This window comes from Lagopus muta, chromosome Z, assembly GCF_023343835.1.
Source record: "Lagopus muta isolate bLagMut1 chromosome Z, bLagMut1 primary, whole genome shotgun sequence".
NCBI lineage: Eukaryota > Metazoa > Chordata > Aves > Galliformes > Phasianidae > Lagopus > Lagopus muta.
Window position 1 is genome coordinate 53,748,490 of NC_064472.1, and position 6,000 is coordinate 53,754,489.

Sequence of the window (6,000 nt, forward strand, 5' to 3'; positions counted from 1 at the left end):
CAAGCCTGATTCTTAAAAAAAAAATGAGGAATACAAAGACGAAGTGTGCAACAAAGTTATCAATGTATGTCAAGTCTTTCTTCAAGCTAATAAAAACAAAACCATGAAAATGTAAATGCTTTGGTCAACTTATAGTTTGCACAAGTCTATTGTCTTCAGTGATTGGCTAATGCTGAAAACAGATCCCTGTGTTCTGTTTCAGATTCATCAATGATTTATCTTGCCCATTGCATACATAGATGAACCTTAGCAGCTTGCCATGCTTTGATTTTTTCTGTTACTGGTTTTAGGACCACAAGCTGCAAGGTTGTTCACAAGATAACTGTCAGGACAGAGCTATCACACAGTCAAGACAACAGTGGAACAAAAACTTCTGATGAGTGCACATTTTTCTTCCTTTTTAACATGCTGAAAAGGACTCTGCTTAAACTGAGGAACATAACTACTACTCATCTTGTTGAATTTTTTCTCTATTTGACTGCTGTTGATATACAGCAACTTACAGTATGCTGTAAGTTTTTAGGAGATTATTTCAAAATAAATATTTCAAAAAAAACCACTACTTATTTCAAAAGAATTATCGTCTCTTAAAAATATGGTGGTTAAAAAATGACCAAACCATAACTGAAACTGCTCCCAAGGCTTCAGTGAAATCTCAAAAAGGATAAATAAATAAATTCTTTGAAAGAATATGTGACAAAACCTTATTTGCAGTCTGGAAGTGTGGATCTGAATGGTGTGTCTGCAGGACAACCAGCTCAGCCTTACTGCTCCTATAACAAAATCACAGAATCACGGAACGGTTGAGTTTGGAAGGAACCACTTGAGATCATCTAGTCCAAACTCCCTGCTTGAAGCAGTCAGCTAAAGCCCACACTGCGCATTTTGAATATCTCCAGAGCAGGAGAATTCACAACCTTTCTGGACCTTTCCATTCTGTTTCAGTGCTTTGTTACCCACACAATGAAGAAGTTTTTGCTTATGTGAAATGTTTTTTACATGCCATATAAGTTTCTTCTTCCTGTGTTTCAGTTTGAGCCCACTGCCTCTTGTCCTTTTACCAGGCACCACTGAAAACAGCCTGATTCCATCTTGTTGACACCCTCCTTTGAGATACTTAAACGCACTGATTAGATTCTTCCTCAGTCTTCTCCAGGCTGACCTTCCCCAAGTCCCTCAGTCTTTTCTTTTAGAAGAGACACTCCAGCCTCTTAATCAACTTTGTAGCCCTCTTTTTCACTTGGCTTAGGAGCTCCACATCTTTCTTGTACTGGGAAGCCCAGATCTGCACACACTACTCTGCATTTGATCTCACCAGGGCTGAGCAGAGGGAGAGGATCACCTCCTTTGCCCTCCTGGCCACATTCGTTTTAATGCATTTCAGGATGCCATTGACCTTCTTTGCCATGAATGCACTCTGCTGGCTCATGACAAACCTGCTGTCCACCAGGACACCCAGGTCCTTTTCTGCAGAGCTGCTTTCTAGTAGGTCAGTCCCCAGCCTGTACAAATGCATGCTGTTATTCCTTCCCAGATGTAGGATTATGCACTTGCCCTTGTTGAACTTCATTATGTTCTTCTCTGCCCATTACTGCAGCCTGTTAAAGTCTCTCTGAATGGCATCACAGTCGTTTGTTATGTCTGCTACGCCACCCAATTTGGTAAAACCAGTGAACTTTCTGAAGGTGCACTTTGTGCCTTCTTCTAGGTCATTGATGAAAAAGTTGAACGAGACTGGGCCCTGTACAAATCTGTTGCTTGACTGAGCATCAGCACTGATTGAGCATCAACTCTTTCCCAGTTCACTTGCACTAGTAAAAGTAGAAAGCAGCTGTAGCAGTTGATGCTTCCAGGAGGCTTGGACTTTGCCAAAAAAGCTTCTCAACAGCCAGCACTGAGGTCTCAGTCAACACTGCTTGGTGAGCAGTTTTGTGCTTTTTATTTCCTTGAAAGCAGCTGCTCACTTCTAGTTAGAAACAGACTGCTGCAGGGAGCATGAAACATATCAATTGACAGATATTTCAGACAAAATGTTCATGACATCTCTCTTGTCTCTGTTTTCATGTATTGCTTTACTATGAAAGCAAAACAGGGCAGAAAATATCTTGTGACTGTACCGCAGCTGTCTGTTTTCAGATAAGACACAAAAGTGCTAAGGAAAATGTCAGGAATCTTTGGGCTAGAGCCTGCATGAGTAGGAAATACAGAAATACATGAAGGTATTCACCATTCTTCTTTCCAACAGCAACAGCAGAGTGGTTTAAAACCAGAGTCATTATAAAGCCACACTGTCTATATACCTGACATTATTGTTGGTTAGCTATATTTGATAAATGCTGGATAATATTAGCAAATCTAGGAAAAGATCTTCATAGTTTTTTTTTTTTTTTTTTTTGTCTCCATTCCAGTTAGAACTGGAAAAGTCTTCAAAGGGAATTAAAAGAGAGCAGAGCTGGAAAAAAGTGTGAAAAAACAATTCAGTGCTCACACAGGCATTCACATTTAATTCTAGATAAAGTTTTTAGTTAGATTTTCTTCAGCTGACCCACTGACACCCATTTTTCATACACATTGTATGGCAAAATCTTCCTTCTAGAAAATCATTGACACCATGTGTGGTAGAAAATAACCATGTTTTCTGGGTTTGATATCACCGTATACTTGACACCTTCTGGGTGACTCAGCTGTGAGTGAGGCCTGGCTCTGTGGTAGGACTTAGGCAGACAGAGAAATGAGCAAAGCTGATCTCACAGTTTCATCCTGTCCATCTGTACCCATGAGAAAAGCCATGCTTTCTATGAGATCCTGCTTTCTCTGTTTTCCTTTGACAGTTACAGAAGTCTGCTATGACTTCTCTGAATGTCACTTTCTTAAGGAAGGGTGATCTGTTTTGAACAGCTTTTACAAATCTAAAGTCAAAGTTTGATGGTTACTGCATAACTGGACAAGAGAAGAGCTGCTGATGTCATCTGTCTGACTTAAGTAAGGTTTTTGACATTGTACACCCACAACATCATCATTTCCAAATTGGAAACTATGTGAGTTTGATGGGTAGACTCTTTGATGGGTAAGGAAATGGTTGTGAGATAGGATCCAGATGGTGGTGGTCAGTGGCTCAATGTGTCGATGGAGGTCAGTGATAAGTCGTGTCCCTCAGGGGTCGGTACTGGAACTGGTACTGTTTAAACTCTTCATCAGTGACACTGAGAACAGGATCAAGTACATTCTCAGCAGTTTGTGGATGATAACACTGAAATGTGTAGTGTGATCAGACTGCCTGAGGTTTGGATGCCATCTAGAGACACATAGGCAGGCTCAAACAGAGGGCCCAGGAGAACCTCGTAAAGTTAAATAGAGCCACAATCTTGCATTTAGGTTAGGCAGCCCCCACCATCAGTATGAGCTGGGGGATGAAAGGATTGAGCACAGCCCTACAAAAAGGACTCAGGGGTACTGATGGGAAAAGAACTTGGGGTACTGGTGGATGGCAACTGGACATGAGCCAGCAATGTGCCCTCAAAGCCCAGAAAGACAACCATATCCTGGACTGTATCTAAAGAAGCAAGGAAGCATGATCAGCGGGGTGAGGGAGGTGATCCTGCCCCTCTGCTCTGCGCTGGTGAGACCTCATCTGGAGTACTGCGTTCATGTGAGGAGTCCTCAGTACAGGAGAGGTACGGAACTGTTGGACCGTGTCCTGAGGAGGGCCACAAAAATGATCCGAGGGATGGAACACCTCCCCAGCAAGGACAGGCTGAGTGAGCTGGGGCTGTTCAGGCAGGAGATGAGAAAGCTCCAAGCAGACCAGATAACAATCTTTCAGTATCTAAGGGTGGCTGTAAGAAAGAAGGGAAGAGACTCTTTATCAGGGTCTTTTGTGGCAAGAAAAGGGGAAATGGTTTCAAACTAAAAGAGGGGAGATTTAGATTGGATATGAGGAAAAAGGTTTTTACAATCAGGGTGGTGAGACAATGGCACAGGTTGCTCAGAGAGGTGGTAAATGCCGCATCCCTGGAGACATTCAAAATCAGGTGGGATGGGGATTTGACCAATGTGATTTAGTTGTAGGATCCCTGTTCAGTGCATGGGAGTAGGACTAGATGGCCTTTTAGGGTCCCTTCCAACCCAAACAGTTCTATGATTCTATGAAGTCAGGATTTGCTCACTCTGTTGTCTGCTGAGTGGAATGGCCACTGGTGACTAGGACTGACATCCTACCTCTCACAGAAGCAGCCAAACCTATTGCTTTTATTTATACCAAAATTTTGCAAGGTTTACGGTATTTAACTTAGAATAAGTAATGAGTAATCATTTACTTGTAATTGTAGTATTCTTAGGTTTAAGGGCAACACCTGTGTACACACCTGGTTCACTTTCATAATTAGTTCCCTGGGTGGTCCAGAAACTCCATTTCTAGATATTTTCATAGATGAAATAATGAACTGGTTTATAAAAATGGACTGATTGAAAATATAGGTGAGTGGCTGAGCTCCTAGCCACCCTCACAGAACATTTGACTAAGTGGTGCAGGAGATCTGTGGTTGAGAATTTCTGACTGTCCTGAAGAATTTCTCTCAGGGCATTTCCTGCTGTGCCAAGAATAATTTAAAAACTGTTATTCAACAATGTAGGTTGCAAGTCCCTGTTGCAGGGACTTCTTCTACCACAACCAATCCTTAAGATATTTGCTTCCCCAAGTGATCAATACTTTATATCAAGATACAAATAAACTAACTTTGTGGTTGTTGTTGTTTGTTTGTTTGTTTGCTTTGTATTGTTTTTTTTCTTTGAACAGACATTCTGTGCATGAATGTGTCTACAGAGCCTGCCTGTGTAGTCTGACAGTTACTCAGATACTGGTCTGAGCTGAGCCTGAAAACTTCCCTGTAAGTGGAATAAAACCACTTTGTTTTCATCCATTCTTTGGAGCTCAGCTCTGCTCAAGAGAGCAGAAATTTTGTATAAACATACCTGTCGTTATATAAATATAAACAAAGACAATTAGCATCAGGTGATGTTTTCACCACCTTAGAACTGCTGGTCTTCACATTGGGGTATTTCCAGACTAATAAATAACAGTCTTTTGTATTTACTAACCAGGAGAGCAATTATGCAGCAGCTATGCCATGGGTGTATCAACTGCAGCCAAATTTTGATACAAGGCATCAATGTGAGAACCAAGATTAGTAAACGCCACTTAAAAACTGTAATCATTTATTTCATGAAAATCTACCAGTTGAATTCTTTCCTCCTGCCTGTTCCAAAAGGGTAACACATTTTGAACACTGAAGTTATATATGCAATTTCTAATTTTTGTTTTTCCCTTCTATCACTAACTGCAGTCACAGAGTGCCTTGGACTTTTCTACTTGCCTTACCTGGAAAAAAAAGGAAATAAGTAGATAAATGAGATTGAAAGTTGAAGAAACTATTCTGACCTTGCTGTACATTTTTACCTTTTCAGCTGGTGGTTTAAAACTGTGGACTTCAACCAGTCCTTTGAAGGAAAATGAAAAGATTATCACAAAGAGTCAGAAAAACTGCTTTAAACCTATACAATTATACAGAGTAAAAAGTTTGCAAATGGAAAACAGTTTTTCATTTTTAAAATAAGCGAACAAAATGACTTAAAGTGAAACTCATAGCATCCTGTTTTGGTTATATTTCAAAACCCCAGACCTCTTTTGCACTGCAAGTTTCTGCTGAATCTTAATCTTAAGAATTCTGGGAGCTCCCCATGTGATTCTCAGAAGGGGATCCCAGGGGCAAAAAATCTTAACCACAGGTTTTACTAAGCTGCAGGTGATCTTTCTCTATAGGTAGTGGCTATTCAGACACCACTGATGGTTTTTTACTAGCTGAAAGCAAGTCCCAGTGTCCTTCACCCTGCCAATACATTTCCTTTGACTTAATATTTTCAGCCTCTGTATGCATCAAATTAAGTGAATATTTGGTGTGCTCTGTTTCAGCCTTTAGCAAATTCCAGCAGGTGCTTGACTGA